Source organism: Carcharodon carcharias, chromosome 7 (assembly GCF_017639515.1).
Source record: "Carcharodon carcharias isolate sCarCar2 chromosome 7, sCarCar2.pri, whole genome shotgun sequence".
In the NCBI taxonomy this organism is placed as follows: Eukaryota; Metazoa; Chordata; class Chondrichthyes; order Lamniformes; family Lamnidae; genus Carcharodon; species Carcharodon carcharias.
Window position 1 is genome coordinate 176,157,745 of NC_054473.1, and position 21,182 is coordinate 176,178,926.

At 41.5% G+C, this 21,182-nt stretch overlaps 1 protein-coding gene across 10 annotated transcripts in view; it reads left to right on the top strand.

The window, feature by feature from the left end:
- The window catches only part of wwox (WW domain containing oxidoreductase), a 974,426-nt gene that overhangs the window by 345,654 nt on the left and 607,590 nt on the right, over positions 1 to 21,182 (top strand). The window lies entirely within an intron of this gene.

Sequence of the window (21,182 nt, forward strand, 5' to 3'; positions counted from 1 at the left end):
GACCTAATGCCTCATCTGAAAGCCATGACCTATAACAGTGCAGCACCTCCTCAATGCTACACTGAAGTCTCAGCCTAGATTATATGCTCAAGTCTTTGAGTGGGACTTGAACCCAGTCAGAATAGAGAGAGCTGTGATTGAACCAAAGCTGACCTCTTGGATCAAAATACCAACTCAGGATGCTATTTATCATAACTTAATGTCTTTATCTATTAATAATAGATAGCTGTCCAAATTATAACCATATTCAGAAGTCATACACAGTGATTGCCTAGATTAATAATTAGCACTTCAATATACATCTGTGGCATGGGTTCCAATGTAGTTGGGAAATCTGGGCTGCTGGGAATTCTCAAAAGAGATGCACAAGAATTCCTCTTTGTTCCCAATCTCCAACTGATGATGATCAATTGTGTAATTAAATTTTTTTGCATACTTGCAATTTTTATTTCAGTTTTTCTAAGAAACATAATTGTGAAACATAATTTTGAAATGAAGTAAGCTTTTCCACCCAACATTTCTTATTTCTTCATCAACATTTGGGGACTTATGCCAAATTGGGAGAGCTATCCCATAGGCCAGTCAAGCATCAACCTGACACAGTTATACTTAGAGAACCATATCTTTCAGCCAACATACCATCACCATCCTGGGTCTGGGTATGTTATTGTTTCACCAGCAGGACAGATACAGCAGAGGCGGCATTACTGTGGTATGCATTCAGGAGACAAGTTGCCCTTAGAGTACTCAATATTGACTTCAGATCCCATGAAGTCTCATGACATCAGATCAAACATGGGCAAGAAAACATCCTGCTGATCACCACCCACTGCCTTCCTTCTGTTGAGTATTCAGTACTTTTCCATTGTTAAAAACCACTCAGAAGAAACAGTGAGGATAACAAGGGCAAAGCATGTACACTGCGTGGTGGACTTGGATGTCAATCACCAAGATTGGCTCAGTGGCACCATTATTAATTGGGCTGGCCAAGTCCTGGATGACATAGATTCAGACTGGGTCTGTGACGTCTGGTGAGAGAACCAATATGAGTGGGAAAAACTCCTCACTCTGAGAACACCCTCCATCATGTGTGGTACTATCACCATGCTAAATGGGATAGATTCAAAACAGATCCAGCAGCTCAAAACATGGCATCCATGAGGCATTGTGGGCCAACAGCAGCATCGACAGAAGGATTGTGCTCCATTACAGCCTGTAAATTCATGGCCTGCATGTCCCTAACTCTATCATTACCATCAAGCCAGGAACCCAGCCCAAATTCAATGAGGAATATAGAACAGCATGCCCAGGAGCAGCACCAGGCATATCGAAAAATGAAGTGCCAACTTGTGAAGTTATAACACAATACGACATGCATGCTAAGCAGCAGACGAACATGTTTATAAACAGCTAAGTGACCCCCACAACCAGTGGATCAGATAAAAGCTCTACAGTCTTGCCACATCCAGTCATAATTGGTGGTAGACAGTTTAAAAAAAACTAACAAATGAAGGAGGCTCCATAAATACCCCCATCCTCAATGGTAGAGTCCAGCACAAGAGTACAAAAGACACGGATAAAGGATGTGCAACCATCTTCATCCAAAACTGCTGGTTGGATGGTCCATTTCTGCCTCTTCCTGAGAACCCCAGCATCACAGAAGTCAGCCTTCAGCCAATTTGAGTCACCCCACATGATACCAAAGAAAAACAGCTAAGTGCATTGGGTATAGCAAAAACTCTGGCTCCAACAATGTCCCAGCTGTAATACTAAAAATTTGTGCTCCCGACCTCCAGAGAAATGTTTCTGTATAGCTACAACACGAGCATCCACCTGGCAAGTTGAGAATTATCTGGGTATGTCCTGTCCCCAAAATGCAGAACAAATCCAATCTGGCCAATTATCACCCCATCAGTCTAGTCTCAAACACCAGTAAAGTGATGGAAGGGGCAGCAGTGCACTTACTCACCAATGCTCAGTTTGGATTCCGCGAAGACCACTTGGCTCCAGGCTTCATGACAGCCTTGGTTTGAACATAGTGACTGCTCTTGACCTCAAGGCAGCACCTGACTGTGTGGGAACAAGGAACCTTAGTAGGGTGGCAGTCAATGGGAATCAGGAGGAGTCAGGTATCACTGGTTATAGTCATATCCACACAAAGGAAGGTAGTTATGGTTGTTGGAGTCTAATCACCTCAGCCCCAGGACATCAGTTCCTCAGGGAAGTGTCCAAGGCAAAACCATCTTCAACTGCTTGACCAAGGACATTCCCTCCATCATAAGGTCAGAAGAGGCGATATTTGCTGATGACTGCACAATGTTCGCATCTTTTCAGATAATGGAGGAGTCCCTGTCCATATGCATCAAGACTGACAACGCTCAGGCTGGGGGTGATAAGCGGCAAGTAATATTTGTGTCTCACAAATGACAGGCAATAGCCATCTCCAACAAGAGAGAGTCTAACCACCTCTCCATGGCATTCACTGACATCGTCAAGTGCCCCACCATAACCATCCTGAAGGTTTCTATTGACCAGAGACTTAATTAGATCAGTTACATTGATACTATAACTGGGGGAGACGGCGGCGTAATGGTAATGTCACTAGACTGGTAATCCAGAGGCCCAGGCTAATGCACTGGGGACATGGGTTCAACTAGCAGCTGGTGAAATTTAAATTCAATTAATAAAATCTAGATACTATAACTATAAAACAGATCAGAGGCTGGGTTTGCTGGGTCTGGATCCATCTCCTGACTCCCCAAAGCCTGTCCCCCATCTAAAAAGCAGTAGCCAGGGGTGTAATGGAATATTCTCTTCTTGCCTGAATGAGTGTAGCTCCAACAACACTTGAGAAGCTCGAAATCATCCAAGACAAAGCAGCTCTCTTAATTGGTGCTCCATCCATCACCTTAAACCTCCAAAATCTTAAACCAGTAGCAGTGTACCAACTTTCCAAGTCTCCAACAACAGCTCCCAAACACAAGGGTACCTCGACCATCAAGAAGGACAAGGACAGAAGCACATGGGAACTCCACCACCAAGCTCCCCTCTAAGTCACACATCATCCTGCTAGAGCAATATATTACTATTCCTTCATCATCACCTCGTCCAAACCTTGGAACTCCTTGCCTAGCAGCACTGTAGTGTGCCATCCCCAAACGGATTGCAATATGGTACAGGAAGGCAGTTCACCACCAACTTCTCGAGGGCAATTAGGGCTGGACAATAAATGCTGGCCTTGGCAGTGATACCTACATCCAGTGAATGAATTTTTAAAAAAGCTTTTGACATTGCCTTGCTTGTCCATAATTCTGTTTTATCTGGACATGCCTCCTTCATTTTTCTTAGCCCAGTGTGGTCTTCTTCCTCAAAAGAGAGAAATATGGAAACTGTGTCAAGTCTGATTTTTTAAATTGTGAAGATCGTGTTCTTAGTGAAAAGCTGAATATTACTAAATATTTCTGTTCTCCTGAATTGCTGTTGTTATTGGTAAATAGGTGATTATCAGCTTTAAAATAGGCTGGGTTCTGGTGCCTTACCCAAAAAAAAAAAATTTGGTGCTGTGTGTTGAGAAAAATTTCTAAACCAGTTTACTCGGTCTAAATTTGTATTCAGTGAGTGAGGTACCATATGGAGAAACTGCTGCTCCTGCCAAATACCATGCTGTCCTGGTCACACTTTGTCATTGGTCCCTATTATATGTCCTTGCTGCTTATAATAGCAGCAGAAAAACATGCAAGGCTTTGGAATATCCCTATCTTGCTGAGGAGAATAGACTCCTTGGAACAATAAAATGTTCCTAGAGACAATGAGAAAGGCTGCTTTGATCTTGATAACATATTTACTAACCCCAAAGGACAGAAGAGGAGAGAGGACGAGTTATTATTACTCTGTCTTGTACCTCAGGCACCTTAACCCAACAGTGCTGAGCAGCTAGCGTTGATTAAGCACCTCAGTAAGTCATGTATTTTCTAAATCAGGACACCATGTGAGTGTGCCAACGTGTCCCCATTGGAACATCCTGTCAGTGGATTGAAAGGTTCAAGGGTGGGGGCAATGGTGGGGAAACACTTTTGAAACACCCAGAGAGAGATAGAAGAATTTCGAAATGATGATAATTGGAATGCAATCAGTGAAAATGGGGAATTCCCAAAGTGTGTCTCTCACCTTAGGAAGTGCCACTTAATGGTATAATGCTAGCTTTAGGCTGTTTGGAGGACTTCAGTAAACCTTTAAACAAAACCAAAATATTTAAGCTGGATACATATTCCACAATGATTGATGCACAGATTTCTTCCACAGTTCCCAACCACATTTTAATTGGTTGCTGCATAAAAGGCAAAATATGTCTAAATTAGACAACCTGCCTTTATATGTGACAATAATGAATGATACTTGGCATTTTGCTCTGTACTGCTGCAAGTAGTATGAGGTTTGCCACCCATGACCCCTAACATGAGACATGTATGTCAATCGTTAGCCACGTCTTCAGGAGGAGGTTCGAAGTGGAGGCCAGTTACTTGGTAACAAGGCGAGGTGAAAGAATATTGAAGGCAAGCTTCCGAAGACTAGTTTTATTCCATTCTCCATGCTGTGACGTTATAGAAAAGCAGAGTTTCTGCTCATTGAAAATTTAAAGGTCAGAAGGATAGAAAAGTACAAAATAGGTTTCTAAAAAGAAAAACCTTTGGCTGTTCCAAAGTTAATAATTTTATCTTAGATACCACTGATACATTTGATAGATATTGGTGTTGCTGAGGATGCCTTTGAATAGGCCATTATTGTTTACCTACTTTGAATGTAATATTGGACTCCCAAAAACCAGTCATAGCTGTCAAAAACAAACGATCATTTCGGAATGCTAGATCCAGCAGTGTTCCTTGCTGATTTAAAATTCTACCATAAACATTCCATTATACATTGCTATCTACAATAGAACAGTTGGTTTAGAATTTGCCTGGAAGGGAGTCACACAGCACAATATTGCTGGTAGTGCTGTGGTTTTCATTTATTTGATAAAGATTCTCTGCTGCATTGTTCTCCAAAGCATATATTTTAAGTAGATTAATAGCCTATCTCTATTGCTAGAATTGCTAGAAGATGTGGGGTGGAAGTGGGGGTAGTAAAGAAGTGTGGCCGATTACCCCTCTTTTCTACGGCCTTTCTTATTTAAGTTTGTTCTCCATATAAACGAGGGCTATTGTTTAAAGGCAATAGGCAAAAACTGAGTGAGAGAGGTTACTCTGAGTCTGTGCTTTGCCATGGTGGAAAACCCCATGTCCCCCAATACCATACTAAGAACCAAGACCCAAAGCAATTCTTGAATTTTTATAATAGAGGTAGTGTGCACAGTGGACCATATACAATGATTAAGAAGATGAGGTTGAATACATAAAGTAGCAACATACTTGCGTAAGAAGGGTTGTCAAACTGTATGTGTGGCTGACAATCTTCATTGCGAGTACAAAGAACTTACCCATTGCTTTCCTTGACATTGTATATTCACTTTGAGTTTCATTGTAACTTAGGCACTTCATTTTCAGTTATTGACCTCTAGTTCATTTCACTTTTGCAGTATTTCATGGATCTTGAATAAACACACATTATTTGATACAGATGATTTTACATACAAGACTCTAGCTAATAAATCAATAATGGTATATTTATTAATTTGTCTGCATTCAATAGAATTTATTGTTGGGGCTTCCTATGACATGAAAGGAAATCCAACACTGTATGTATCAAAACTTTATTCGTTTTGCTATTTTTAAAATTGACTTTTAAAACGGACTGCTGAACCAAAGAAAATGTCTTCTACAATTCAATGACCATAAAGTTAACCCTTAGAAGATACCAGCAACAGTTGCCAGAACAAAATAATTCCTCTCTCAGACTGTGGAATCTCTCACCTCATTGTACAGACCCTTTTTAAGCACAAAACCAGGGTTTTGCAGATCGAAGCTCATTCTGCCTACAGAGCTGTTAACAGACCCATCTCACAACTGGGACTGTTCAGGTCCATTTCAAAAGGGGACTATTGCGGGGACAAAAGGACGTCACTTGCATCTTGATAAGCTTACTCTTCTAGCGGAGTCAGAGGGTCTGCCCAGACCAAGGCTTCCCGACACAAGACGCTTAATATGGATGGTAACTCTTTCAACAGCTCATGACTAGGACATTATCAGCCCTGAAATCAAAGCCAGTTCCAGACACTGGATAACAACCCTTTTGAAATTGTTATGGTGAAAGAAAGTCATATGACTTGAGTGACATTTTGAAATCTCTGTATGCCTTTGAGAACTGCGAAATCCTCAGAATGCTGTTTTAACGCCAACTGAGAAAGACTCTAGCAATCTAGCTGAGCAAGCAACTGGTAACCATCTCTCTGCTCCAGGAAGCCTGCTTGATTTTAAAAGTCTCCGATCAATATGTGCCAAGGGGTCTAAGCACAGAAAGCCCATTGTGCTGCAACATCATTCATTTCAAGGATTTTTGTATTGTTGCCTTCACCCAGAAACTCATTGGAACTGAACTCCACCACGAAGGAAAACACCCTCTGGACTTTGACTTCTCGGACTCTGGAAATCATGTGACCTAATATCCAATCCTTTGGCTCTTATACTGTTACTATCTATAGTAGTGAAATTTTTTCTATCCCCTCCTTCAGTGTGTGTCTGTGCAGTGGAGTAGGATTTTGCAAACATTCCTTCCCAGGTTTAGAATGTGAAATAAATCAGCATTTTGAGTTAATCATAGCATTAGTTTGCTGCATGTTATTAGTAAATTGGATCACACAAATTGAGGGTTTGGGAAAACACGCCACCATATGCTTTAAAAATAATTCCAAACACCTTCCGCTTACAGACAGTCGATGAGAGGAAAGAAGTACAGTTTGCCTGTCTCTTTCCTGTCCGTAACAGTATCTAGTTCATACACAGAATACTGGATTTTGAAATTACCCATTTAGATTTAAGTTCACAAGGATCATTACCAAACTTCAGCATTTTCTGAGCAAGCACACGGGGTCAAAGAAAAATTATCTCATGATGTACACCTATAGCTTTGATGCAATATTGATGGAGCTTGTTCTGGATAGATCTCCAAAGTAATTCAAGTCACTGTTGTGATGATGTCAAATCTGAATTCACTTTACAACTAGAGCAAATTTTGTAACTCTGGAATTACTGATTTCCAGAAGTTACATAGAACTATCCATTCCTCAATGATTCTTAAATAGTTTGAGCATTAAAAAAGTACTGACAATATGGTGTCTTCCTAGATAGTATTATTGGGAACTCCAATTCATTCAAAAAAATGCATTGCTCTAAAATTAGCCTCTTTCCTTGGGTTTCTTCTGACATTCTCCAACCTCCCATGATTTGCCGGTTTTAATGTTGAAAGTAACAGCAACATCAACTCATATTTATCTAGCATCTTTAACTTAATAAGACATCCCAACACACACCACTGTTGTTATGAAGCAAATTTTGACATTGAACAACATATGGAGATTTTAGGGCAGATGAGCAAAAGTTTGGTCAAAAAGGTAGGTGTTAAGGTGCACCTTAGAAGAAAAACAAGTAAGGACGTTTGGGGAGGATGTTCTAGAGCTTTGAGCCTTGGCAGCAGAAGACGTAGCCAGCAATAATGGATCGATTAAAATCAGGGATACTCAACAGTACAGACTGAGAGGAATGTTAATTTCTCAAGAGTTAGGAAACTGGAGGAGATTACAGAAATATGGGCAAGACTTTGGAAGGCTGTGAAAAAAAAGGTTGAGAATTTTAAAATCATGTCCTTGCTTAACTAGGAGACTATGTATGTAATCCGAGGATAGGGATAGGATGGGTGAATGAGGCTTAGTGTGAGCTAGGACATGGAGAATAGAACTTTGAATGATGTCAGGCTTGCAAAGGGCTGAAATTGGGAGACTGGACAGAAGTGCTTTGGAATAGTCAAGCCTAGAGGTAACAAAGGTATGAACGAGAGTTTGAGCAGCATAGAAGTTAAGGCAGCGTGGAGTCAGGAAATATTAGTGGGGTGGAATTAGGTGGTCTTAGAGGTGGCGTTGATATATGGTTGGAAGCTCACCTCAAACACGATATCGAGGTTGTTAATAGCCTGGTTCCGCCTCAGATATTTGCCAGGGAGAGAGAGATGGAGTCGATGGCTAGGGAACAGTGTTTGTTGTGTGGACTGAAGGCGATGGCTTTGATCTGCCCAATAGTTAATTGGAGGAAATTTCTGCTCATGCGGGACTGGATATTAGATAAGCAGTCTGACCGTTCTGAGAAAATGGAGGGGTCAAGAGAGATGATGGCAAAGTAGAGCTGGGTGTCAACAGTGTACATGTGAAAAATGATGCTCTGTTTTTGGATGAATGGATGCTGGGGTAGTATGTAGATAAGAATTTGGGGTGGGACTCAGTGGTGGGCAAACGAAGGCTATATTCTTGGAGGACATCAGAGGTAAACATACAGTGGGAAGAGAGACCATTGAATGTTTTCCTGCCTTTGGCTACAATTGGCTACATAAGGATGTAACCAAACAAATGTGCATCCACCCAGCTGGACAACTGTAGAGAGGCTTGTTTCTTTGAATGTTCATACCTGACCTTTTATCTCATGTCCACTGTACTCCCCCTGAAATTATTTCCTAAAATTGTTCTTTAACCATTCTTTGATTTATTATGAAATGGCAGGTGGTATTTGCCAGGCTCTCCAAATCACAAAGAGAAACTTGGCCAAGCTATCACAATGATTTTGCAATTTGTATTTGTTATGAGAAGGTCTGTGCACTGAACTCAGAAGTAAAGAATCCACTTCCACATTTGGAGATTTTAAAGATTAAATTAAAACATTTATTAACAAAAGAAAAGAAAAGTTGAACACAAGATTAGAATTACACAGTTAAACTTAGTTTTATAACAGTTCCCAAGAGATTTCTACTTAACTAGACTCCCAACTACACACCCCTTTCAGACAACAGTCCAGTAGATTTTTAATCTATAAAACATCCAGCAATATTACCACAAGCACTTGCTGTTGTTATAAGGGAGGTGTTTCACAGCTTCTCTCTCCCTCTCATTCAACAATGGAATTCCAAAGTTTTTAACAAAACCTTCCTCTCTGGAACAGGCAAACACTTCTCTGGGGTGGCTGGAGGCTGCTTTTTCACGGGTCTGTTAAACACAGTCCACCTTTCCTGATCTCAAATGACCACTCCCCATACAGCTTTCCATCTTTTTAAAAATATATTTCTCCCTTTTGATCTGTAAATCCCATTGTTTCACCCTTGCTTTGGTAGTTACTTTTCCCAGAATATAAAAATCTTCCATGGTGTCATTATGGCCAGCACTTTCGGGAAAAATAAACTTAATAACTTTGCTGTATCTATTTTGCCAGCTGTAAAACAACTTATCATGTCACTTTGAAAATCAAACATCCTCTCAACTTATCTACAAATGCAAATTCCACTCACACTGCATCTACTGGGACTTCATCTTAGGTCACCCATCCATTTCAAAATGCTCATTTTTACACATAATCCCTTTGATGATTCAAACCTTGCAGCCTGACCGGCTTTAGTTCGACTAAATTACCTGCACACACACACGCACACACACACGCACACACACACACGCACACACACAAACACACAAACATACACACAGGACACAGCCCCCACAAGCCTGCTTCAAAGTATCCCACAGTAATATCAGGGAAAAAAGTGATATTTCCTTTACAGATTGTTATTTTCAAACAAAATAAAGTTTCTACAATGGGTAGATAAGTACAGTTTCTTTTCAAAGGGACAACTACCGGTGCCATGTACATTATACTATTATACTCATAGACGTTTACAGCACAGATGGAGGTATTTCGGCCCATCGTGTCTATGCCGGTCAACAAAGATCTGACTACGCTAATCCCGTTTTTCAGCGCTTGGCCCATAGCCCTGGAGGCTATGACAATGCAAGTGAATATCTAAATACTTCTTAAATGTTATGAGAGCATCTGACTCAACCAGCCTTTCAGGCAATGAGTTCACCACCCTCTGGATGAAAAACGTTCTCCTCAACTCCCCTCTTAGCCTTCTACCTCTTACATTACATCTATGCCCCCTGATTATTGACCCCTTTATTAATGGAAAAAGTGCCTTCCTATCCCCTCATAATTTTATACAACTCTATCAGGTCCTCTCTCAATCTTCGCTGTTTCATGGAAAACAATCCCAGCCCTTCCAATCTTTCCTCATAGCTCAGAACTTCCAGCCCAGGCAGCATCCTGGTAAATCTCCTCTGCTCCTCTCCAGTGCAATCACATCCTTCCTATAATGTGGTGACCAGAACTGCATGCAGTACCCCAGTTGTGGCCTAACCAGCGTTTTATACAGTTCCAGCATAAGCTCCCTGCTCTTGTATTCTATGCCTCGGCTAATACAGGCAAGCATTCCATATGCCTTCTTAACCACCTTATCTACATGCCCTGCTACCTTCAGGGATTTGTGGATATGCACACCAAGGTCCTTTTGATCTTCAGTACTTTCCAGGGTGCTACCGTTCATAGTGTAATCCCTTGCCTTGTTAGCCCTCCCCAAGTGCATTACCTCATACTTTTCCGGGTGTTCTGGGGGTGCAGAGGAAATTCACCAGGATGTTGCCTGGGATGAAACATTTAAGTTATGAAGAGAGGATAGACCATGTTGGAGCAGAGAAGACTGAGGGACAACCTGATCGAGATGTACAAGATTATGAGGGGCATGGACAGGGTGGATAGGGAGCAGTTGTTCCCCTTCGTTGAAGGGTCAGTCACAAGGGGACATAAGTTCAAGGTGAGGGGCAGGACATTTAGCGGGGGTGTGAGGGTGATGACAGTCTGGAATGCAATGCCTGGGAGGGTGGTGGAGGCACGTTGCCTCATCCTTTAAAAAGTACCCGGATGAGCACTTGGCACGTCATAACATTCAAGGCTATGGGCCAAATGCTGGTAAATGGGATTAGGTAGGTAGGTCAGGTGTTTCTCACGTGTCAGTGCGGACTTGATGGGCCGAAGGGCCTCTTCTGCCTCTGTGATTCTGTGAATTCCATTTGCCATTGCTCTGCCCACCTGACCAATTCATTGATATCCTCCTGCAGTTTATGACTATCCTTCTCACTATTAACCACCCTACCAATTTTCGGTCATCCGTAAACTTCTTGCTCATACACCCTACATTTAAGTCCAAATCATTTATGTACACCACAAGCAGCAAGGGCCCCAGCACTGAACCCCACTGGAAACAGACTTCCAGTCAAAGAAACATCCTTCTACCATCACCCTCTGCTTCCTACCTCTCAGCCAATTTTGGATCCAACGTGCCACTTTGTCTTAGATCCCATGGGCCCTTACTTTCTTCACCATCTGCCATAAGAGAGCTTATCAAAAGCCTTGATAAAGCCCAAATAGACCACATCAAATGCATTAGCCTCATCAGCACTCCTGGTTACTTCCTCAAAAAATTTGATCAAATTTATCAAACATGATCTTCCCTTAACAAATCCATGCTGACTATCGCTGATTAATCTGTGTCTCTCCAAGTGCAGATATATTCTGTCCCTCAGAATTCTTTCTAGTAACTTCCTCACTGCTGAGGTTAGACTGACTGGCCTGTAATTTCCTGGTCTATCCCTCCCTCCCATTTTTAATAATGGGACAGTGCTAGCAGTCCTCCAATTCTCTGGCACCTCACCTGTGGCCAGAGAGGATTTGAAAATTACTGCCAAGGCCCCTGATATCTCTTCCCTTGCCTCCCTCAACAGTTGGGGCTACATCACATCCTGGCCTGCGGATTTATCCACTTATAAGGCCGCTAAACTCGCTTGTACCTCCTCTCTCTTTATGTTAATTTCCTCTAATATTTCACAGTCCTCCACCCTGATGTCTATGCCTGTGTCGTCCTTTTCCATTGTGAAGACCGACGCAAAGTATTCATTGAGAACTGCACCCACATCTTCCGGGTCCACACACAGGTTACCTCTATGGTCCCTAATTGGCCCTACTCTTTCCCTAGTTATTCTCTTGCTCCTTATATAGTTAAAAAAAAACCTTTGGGTTTTCCTTTATTCTACCCACCAATGCTTTCTCATGCACTCTCTTGGTTTTCCTAATTTCTTTTTTAAGTTCCCTCCTGCACTTTTTATACTCCTCTAGGGACTCTGCCATATTGAGCCCTCTGTATCTGCCATATGCTTCTCTCTTTTTTTCTTAATCCTAACCTGTATGTCCATCCAAGGTTCTCCGGACTTGGTACCCCCTTTGTCTTTACAGCAATGTATTTTCCCTGTATTCTCGCTATTTCTTCCTTAAATGCCTCCCACTGCTCTGACATAGTTTTATCTGCAAGTAGTTGCTCCCAGTTCACTTCAGCCAAATCATTTCTCATCTTAGTAAAATTAGCCTTTTCACAGTTTAGAATTTTTATTTCCGGCCCAACCTTATCCTTTTCCATAACTATCCTAAATCTAACTGAGTTATGGTTGCCATCTCCAAAATGCTCTCCTACTGATATGCCTTCCATCTGCCTGGGCTCATTTCCAAATATTAGGTCTGGAACTGCCCCTTCCCTATTGGGCTTTCTACATACTGGCAAAAAAGTTCTCCTGGATGCAGCTTAAGAACTTTGCTCCCTCCCTACCTTGCACACTAAAACTATCCCAGTTATTATTTGGCTAGTGAAAATCCTCTACTATTACTGCCTTATTATTCTTACACTTCTCTGAAATTTGATTACATATTTGATCCTCTGTCTCTTCCTGACTGTTTGGGGGCCTACAGTACACGCCCAAAAGTGTGTTTGACCCTTTTGTGTTTTTTACTTCTACCCAAATGGCCTCATTTGATGATCCTTCCAAGATGTCATCCCTCCTCACTGCTATAATTGATTCCTTGATCAACACTGCAACCGCAACCCCCCCCTTTCTATCCCCCTCTCTATCTCGTCTGAATACCCTATAACCAGGAATCTTAAGCTGCCAATCCTGCCCTTCTTTTAGCCAAGTCTCGGTCATAGCTATAATATTGTACTCCCATGTGCCTATCTGTGCACTCAGCTCGCCTGTCCTATTCCTCAGGCTCCTTGCATTAAAATATATTCCATTTTACCTTGCTAAATTCACTTCTTTCTTATTTAGCCTATGTTTCGTCTGCCTTCTGGACTCCCTTACTAGCATTTTAACTTCTAATTCCGTCTCAGCTTCTCTCCTCTCTGAACAAATGTTCAGGATCTCACCCCTCTGCAAATTTAGTTTAAATGCACCCCAACAGCATTAACAAACCTCCCTGCGAGGATGTTGGTCCCTTTCCTCTTCAGATGTAACCCGTCGAACTTGTACAGGTTCCACCTCTCCCAGAAATGGTCCCAATGCCCCAGGAACCTAAAACCCTCCCTTCTGCACCATCTCTCAAGCCATGCATTCATCTGCTCTATCCTTCTGTTCCGAAACTCACTACTGGGGGCACTGGGAGTAAGCCAGAGACAACTACCTTTGAAGTCCTTCTTTTCAATTTCCTACCTAACTCCCTAAAGTCTGCTTGCATAACCTCGTCTCTCTTTCTTCCTATGTCATTGGTCCCAATATGAACATGACCTCTAACTGTTCACCCTCCCTCTTCAGAATTCCCTGCAGTCATTCCATGACATCCTTGACCCTGGCACCTGGGAGGTAACATACCATACTGGAGCCACATCTACGACTGCAGAAGATCCTGTCTACTCCCTTCACTAACGAATCCCCTACCCCTATTGCCCTTCCAGACTTCTTTCTCCCCCCTTGAACAGCTGATCACCCACAGTGCCATGGATCTGGTTGGCTTCCACAGAGGAACCGTCACACTCATAATTTCCCAAGGCTGAAAAATGGTTTACGAGTGAAATACACTCGAGGGATTCCTTCACTTCCTGCCTTGTCCCCTTCTTCTGTCTACTTGCACTTACTTAAGCTGCTGGGTGACCACATCCTGAAATGTGCTATCCACGAACCTCTCAGCCTTGTGAATGCACTGTAGACCCAGAGCTTGAGTTGCTCCAGTTGGAGGCCCCCACTGCACACATGGTCAGTCCACCAGGAGCGTCTAGGATTTCCCACATAGCACAGGATGTGCAAATCACAGGACTGAGCTCCCCAGACATATCTTAATGAAATAGAATATGAACCCTTGCTTTTATTTTACCCTTACTCCTATTTGAGTATAGACCGGATGATAGATCCTCTAGAAAGACTAGATCCTTTAGGTGCTGCTCACTTTCTGTCCTGGGGTCCTCTTCTTGCACTCTCGTCTTTGTGCTGCTTACTGCCTGTACCAGGGTCCTCCTTTCACACTTTCCTCTAGGAGCTGCTGACTGCCTGTCCCAGAGTTCTCCTCTCGCACTCTCCTCTAGGTGCTGCTGACTGCCTGCCCAGGGCCATCCTCTCCATGAAGACACAGTCTTCCTTTTTCTATGTTTATAACAAGGTTTGCCTAAGATATGGAGTGGCTGTTAATCCATTTTTAGCATCAGCTTCTTAGATCCAACATGTGTCTGATTTGATGGACAATACTCTGCATATTGATTGAAGTAACCATCTGCTTATGGTAAATTGGGGTATCCACAATTAGCCACCCCATATCCAGGTTATTAACACAATTAGAACTCACACTTGATTTCTATATCTGTTCTTAAATATTGTCATGTTTACTGATTGAACTTGACAGTGCCCTTTCAGCAGAAAAAAAATAGTAGCTTTATGTGATTCAAAGGCTTCTTATGCTTAGAAAGAAATTGTTTGAAGAAAAGAAAATCACCCTTAATGCAAGAGCTGGTATTGTGGAAGAAATGACTGTTTGAAAATCAAATACCTGAATCAAAATTTTGATTACTCCGACAACATTGTTAAAGTGCCCTGGATACCCAACCCTAGTGTTTGGTGAGCAACGTGTTCAAATGACAAACATTTCTAAGACAACAAGGTAATAAAATGCATCCAGTGCATAGACACATGCGAAAGCCTAACATTTTTGCTGTTTCAGTAAAAGATAACATAAATAGCTGAATTAAAACAGAATTATACTTCTGTCATAAGTATTTTTTTAGAAACAGAAATGTGTTATTTTTAGATTTTTTAGCAAGTTTTGTTTAAAAATTTTAATGAAAAATAGAAGTAAGTTGCAAAGTAAATTTTATTTAACTTTTATATTTTGATTTTCGTTATCTTCTGTCAACATGAACATATTTCTTCCAGCAATGACCGCTGAGGAACTGGCAGGGAGGAGTAACTGAGCCTGACAGTGTGAGGGAGATGAATTAACACACAGTTGAAATCACCCAATCCCTGAAGCGTTTGGGTTAATGACTGTCTCTGCAGATATTAATTCATCTTTCTGTATCCTGGACTCAATCACTCCTCCAAGACATTTTTCCCTGTGATGCTATCAGCCCTGATAATTTATATTTTTTTTGGAAGAAAACCAACACAAAAGCCTTTTGACTTGTTTATTTTTTGGACTAAATATAAATTTGAAGTTAATTGGAATTTTTTTAAAAAGTGTCTCTCTCTCTCTTTCATGACATAACTGCCACCTTGGAAGTAGTTGGCAATTTTTAAGTATCAGGGATATCAGCTCCACGAGCCTGCTCTACCATTCAGTTGGGCCATGGCTGATCTGTACCTCAACTCCATTTGCTTGGCTTTGCTTCATATCCTCTGATACCCTAACAAAAATCCCTCAATTTCAGTCTTAAAATTTTCAATGACCCAGCATCTACAACTCTTTGGGGGAGAGAATTCCAGATTTCTACCAGCCTTTATGTGCAAAGAATACTTTCTGATTTCACTCCTAAATGGCTTAGCTTTAAATATGAGATTTTAAAAATATTATTCATTTAATGGGGTGTGGGCATCGCAAGGTAGGCCAGCATTTATTGCCCATCACTGATTGCCCTTGAGAGCATGGTGGTGAGCTGCCTTCTTGAACTGCTGCAGTCCATGTGGTGTGGATACACCCACAGTGCTATTAGGGAGGGTGTTCAAGGATTTTGACTCAGCGACATTGAGGGAACGACAATATATTTCCAAGTCAGGATGATGTGGCTTGGAGGGGAACTTCCAGGTGGTGGTGTTCCCATGTGTCTCCTGCCCTTGTCCTTATAGATGGCAGCCGTCATGGGTTTGGAACATGCTGTCTAAAGAGCCTTGCTGAGTTTCTGCAATGCACCTTGTAGATGGTACACACTGCAACCACTGTGCATCAGTGGTGGAGGGAGTGAATGTTTTTGGATGGCATGCCAATCAAGCAGGCTGCTTTGTCCTGGATGGTGTCAAGCTTCTTGAGTGTTGTTGGAGCTGCACCTATCCAGGCAAGTGGAGAGTATTCCAGCACACTCCTGATATGTGCCTTGTAGATGGTGGATAGGCCTTGGGGAGTCAGGATGTGAGTTACTTAGCGTAGGATTCCTAGCCTGTGGCCTATTCTTGTAGCTACAGTATTTAAATGGCTGGCCCAGTTCTGTTTCTGGTCAATGGCAACCCCCAGGATGTTGATAGTGGAGGATTCGGTGATGGTAATGCCATTGAATGTCAGGGGAGATGATTAGATTCTCTCTTTTTTGATATGGTCATTGTGTGGTGCGAATGTTGCTTGCCACTTGTCAGCCCAAGCCTGGATATTGTCCAAGTCTTGCTGCATTTGCAGGTGGACTGCTTCAGTATCTGAGGAATCATTAATGGTGCTGAACATTGTGCAATCATCAGCGAATATCCCCAATTCTGACCTTATGATGGAAGGAAGGTCATTGATGAAGCAGCTGAAGATCATTGGTTTTAGCACACTAGCCTGAGTAACTCCTTCAATGATGTTTTGGAACTGAGCTATTGACCTCCAACAACCACAACCATCTTCCTTTGTGCTAGGTATGACTCCAACCAGCGGAGACTTCTTCCCTTGATTCGCATTGACTCCAGTTTTGCTAGGGCTCCTTGATGCCGCACTCAGTCAAATGCTACCTTGATGTCAAGGGCAGTCACTCTCACGTCACCTCCGCCCTCATTTGTGCTGTTTTGTCCCACCAAAAGAGATAGGCTTGGAATTTCTGAATTAAAGAGAGTAATTCCAGCGGCATTCACTACAGTTGCACATTGGGACCCTGTTGAAGTCCTAACGCATGCAGGTGTGCAGTGCATTTGTGCGGGATTTAAACTTCCTTACTGGCTTTTACTCTGCCTGGCTATCAACAATAGCTTAAAGGGCAGCCATTTAAATGAATACAGCAGTGCAGACTTTGGCTAAATGCCCCGATGAAACAAAGGTATTTAGAGGCATTTCCTTACATTATTTCCTTCCTAGCCTAACAGTAGTTTCTCTGTATCACCTCATCAAAACCTATTATAAATAGCTTCATTAGATCATCGCTTAACTTTTTAAATCCAGGAGAGTACAAGCCAAGCTTAAATAATCTGCCCTCATAACTTAACCCCTTTAGCCCCAGTATAATTGTGGTAAATTGCTACCATTTTGGTGAATTAACACTGCACTGGCTCTAAAACCAATACAACTGAAAGAGAGTTAAAGTTGATGACCTTTCATCATTGACTGAAACGTTAACTCTGTTTCTTTCTTACACATGTTGCCTGACCTGAGTACTTCCGGCATTTTATGGTTTTTTTTCAGATTTCCAGCATCCACAGTATTCTGCTTTTCAATTGGTGTATCTTTCCTGAGGCCCTGTACCCAAGAAACGCAGAACTCAAAGGCTATGTACAACTGAAGTAGCACTTTTGAATTCTAACCCCCTTAAGCTAAAGACATTAACATTTTCAGCTACGTTACACCTTGGCACTAGCTGTTTGTGATTTATAAATGGATGACTAATTTCAAACTGGAAAACCTCACACTTACCTACATTGAGCTCGATCTGTTATACCTACACAATTTCCTAACTTAGGATCATCTACAAACTTGGCCCTCTTTCTCCATCCAAATAATTCATACAGATGCTGAAAAGCTGGGGCTCCTGGGAACATGACTTGTTATATCTCGTCAATCAAAGTTTCTTTTATTCCTACTCTGATACTTGTCCAAGTGCTCAATCATTTCTAGATGCAATTTTAACCCTGCCTGTCTGATGTCTGGGCTAATGACAAACCTATAAATAACCCTGAAAAATGTAGGATCAGCTGCAAAAGAAAATGGCACAGCTGTTTTAAAAATTGCCCATTTTCCCTTCACTCTGCCCAATGCAGGAAAAAAGCACATGGACCTTGCTACTTCCTTTCCATCAACATTTATGCATCTCCACTGCAGGATCAACTGTGCAACAAACACAGTCAGAAAATTGCCCCATGATTTTGTAAAAGTTTTGAAAATTGGACCTCCAAAATTGTCATTTGTGTAAAATGGGCTCAGGAGAGATTTTTGTTGAAATCTTGCATAATAGATGAGCAAAAGGAAGAAAGATTGATGCTTGACTGGCAGCCAGGTATGTGTGTTTGGAAGTCAAAGAATCCACTTAACAATTATCTTAGGAACCAAAGGAATTTGAATCCAAGCCCTGCTGAGATTTTAATTTTGGGTTGAATTTTATGTCAATTGAAACTGAGAAAAACAAATTTGACATAAAGCAAGTGTTGCTTCTGATGTAGAAAGATTGAAAGTACAAATTTGGCAAAATGAAATGGTTCAACATTTTAGACTTCCATAATTTTGCAAGTGGATTACAAGGTAAAGATGGAATTTAGTGAGGTTCTTGTAACTCTGTTGAAATGAACAAAGCTGACCATTTTCATTGATCCTTTTTAATCGCTGCAGCAAATCTTATTTTTTGCTGCAGTCGGACCTACAATGGCAGACTTCTGCAGAATTTGAATTGTTCAGCATAATATTAATAACAATAAAAATCTGAAATTGAAGTCCTACATTTATGTCCGCAAATTAAATGCTTCATTTTGTTCTAGTTGTAAAATTACCATTATGGAAAATATAGTACTGTTCTTATCAAATGTTCATAAATTTTTAAAGGACCCTTGGGTTGTTAGGATTTCTCAGAGATCCACATTTTGCTATTTCTTGTAGCTACTTTGAAGCAAATTACATTAGGGCAATAATTTTATCTTAAGTGAATAAATTCAGATAAAATACTTTTTTTGCTATGTTGTGCTTGGTTTAGTTTATAAAAATGGAAAGGACAGGCAAAATTTATGTCACAACTGGGGATTTGAGAAGAAGAATTGTGGAATAAATTTTTTCCATGAATACTGAATAACAGTGGTATTCATAATGATGAGATCTATACTGTGAGTTGCTTCTTCTCTCCCACCTTTCTCATGTGTCCCAGTTGTTTACTCACAAACCTTGAACTGCACGACACAACTGAGGTGCACGAGCTGCTGAAGAATTGACCGTTGATCCCACTTATTGCATTCTCGACGATGCTTGAACTCCAAGTGAACCACAAAGCCCACCAAATGCCACAGACTGATTCCTCCTTGTGTTCTTGGAATGAATGCCTATGCCCTCTACAGGAGAAATCCAACGCTACTGATAGCTGCAATACGTTTCAAATATATCTTAAAATACTGCAAGCGTGAACATGCCAGCATTTAAAATTTTTGGAATAGTTGCACTTTAAATAGTGCCTAATAATCTTATTTATTGTTGCATTTTCAAAATTAAGGGGAAAGAAAGCAAAATCCTTGGCTACTTTAAACATGAAAAATGGCACAATTCATCCAAAATACCATTCAAATATTGAAAGAATTGTTTGGAATGACATTTAAATTTTCGTAAACATCCTCATGACTACACCCTCTGAGGGAAGAGAAGAAATATAAAATGTACAGACTTGTACACAGTTTAACAACATAATAGTTGTGTTTTTTTCCATCATCTTCTGTGTGCAGTGCAGTGAAATCTTGATTGATAGCCTCAATTATGACCTGCTGAGAAGTAAAGTGATAGCTTGAAATAAAATTCCGTATAGTTTACATGTTCAGATCTCAAAACAGTCACAACGTTTATGCCATTTTTTCTGGAATGAGATAGTTTAAAAAAAACTTTGTATCTTGCAAACTTTAAAGTTTTCTTTTAAAAGTACATGGGTTCTTTACAAAAAGTTTAAAATGTCTTGAATGCTGAGAGTTGCACTGAAATTTCAACACAGAAATAGTCCGTCCTGACCAATGTCTTTGGCGCATCCCCTCCACCATGTGCTTTGTCTATTCTCATGTTGCTACGAATTGTGATATTGGCCTGGGTTTTGAGACCAGTGGCAGTGACAGCACTTGGTGTTGACCTTGAAGAAAGCTGGCCACAATGACCTTGGGGAGAATTTTGACGGGCCTCGCACGGCGATGCGCAAAATGACACGCAGTGATGCTGGGCGTGAGTCCGGACATCACCGCGTGTCATTCAGATCCTCCATTCGGCGGGCGCATGGCAGCCTAACTGCCAAAGGCCTGTTAAGGCCATTAATAAACTAATTAGACTAATTCTTAACGCTGCCAGTCCAACCTTAAGGTTGGCGGACAGGCGAACAGCTTAAGCAGCCTCGCATTTTTCGTGAAACCTCAGCCAGGGGCAGGATGAGCTTTCATGAAGGTTTTATTAAATTGATTTTTAAAATATTGACAATTCATAAACATTTCCCAGCTCATGTGACACTGTCACATATGGGGACATGTCTGAATAATTTTAATCTTTCTTTTTTTCAAACTTTAAAACTGAACTTAGTCTCCCCGAGGCAGCTCCGTGCCCCAGAGCGATTTCTGTGCTCTTTCAGGCACATGTGTGAAAGAGCGCAGTCCCCGACTCTCCCTCCTCACCCTGCCCGCACAGGTAGCGCTGAGTGCTGCCGGGCGCGTGTCACACTGGACGGGCCTTAACTAGCCCACCCATGTAAAATGGCTGCATGCAGACGATCGCGGGCGGTGATCAGCTCCGTGCCCACTCCTGACCGGCCCTCCCGACAGACAGAAGATTCTGCCCCTTGTGATCTCTGTGGCATAGATTTCACCTTACCCAACATTAATTTCACTCCGGCTTCAGTTGTATTGGATCTCTGGCGTCCAGCACAGTAATGTCATCATGCAGGCTAAACGCCCATTTGAGCAATAATTTTATCTTGAGTGAATAAATTCAGATGAAATACATTTTTTGCTGTGTTGTGCCTGG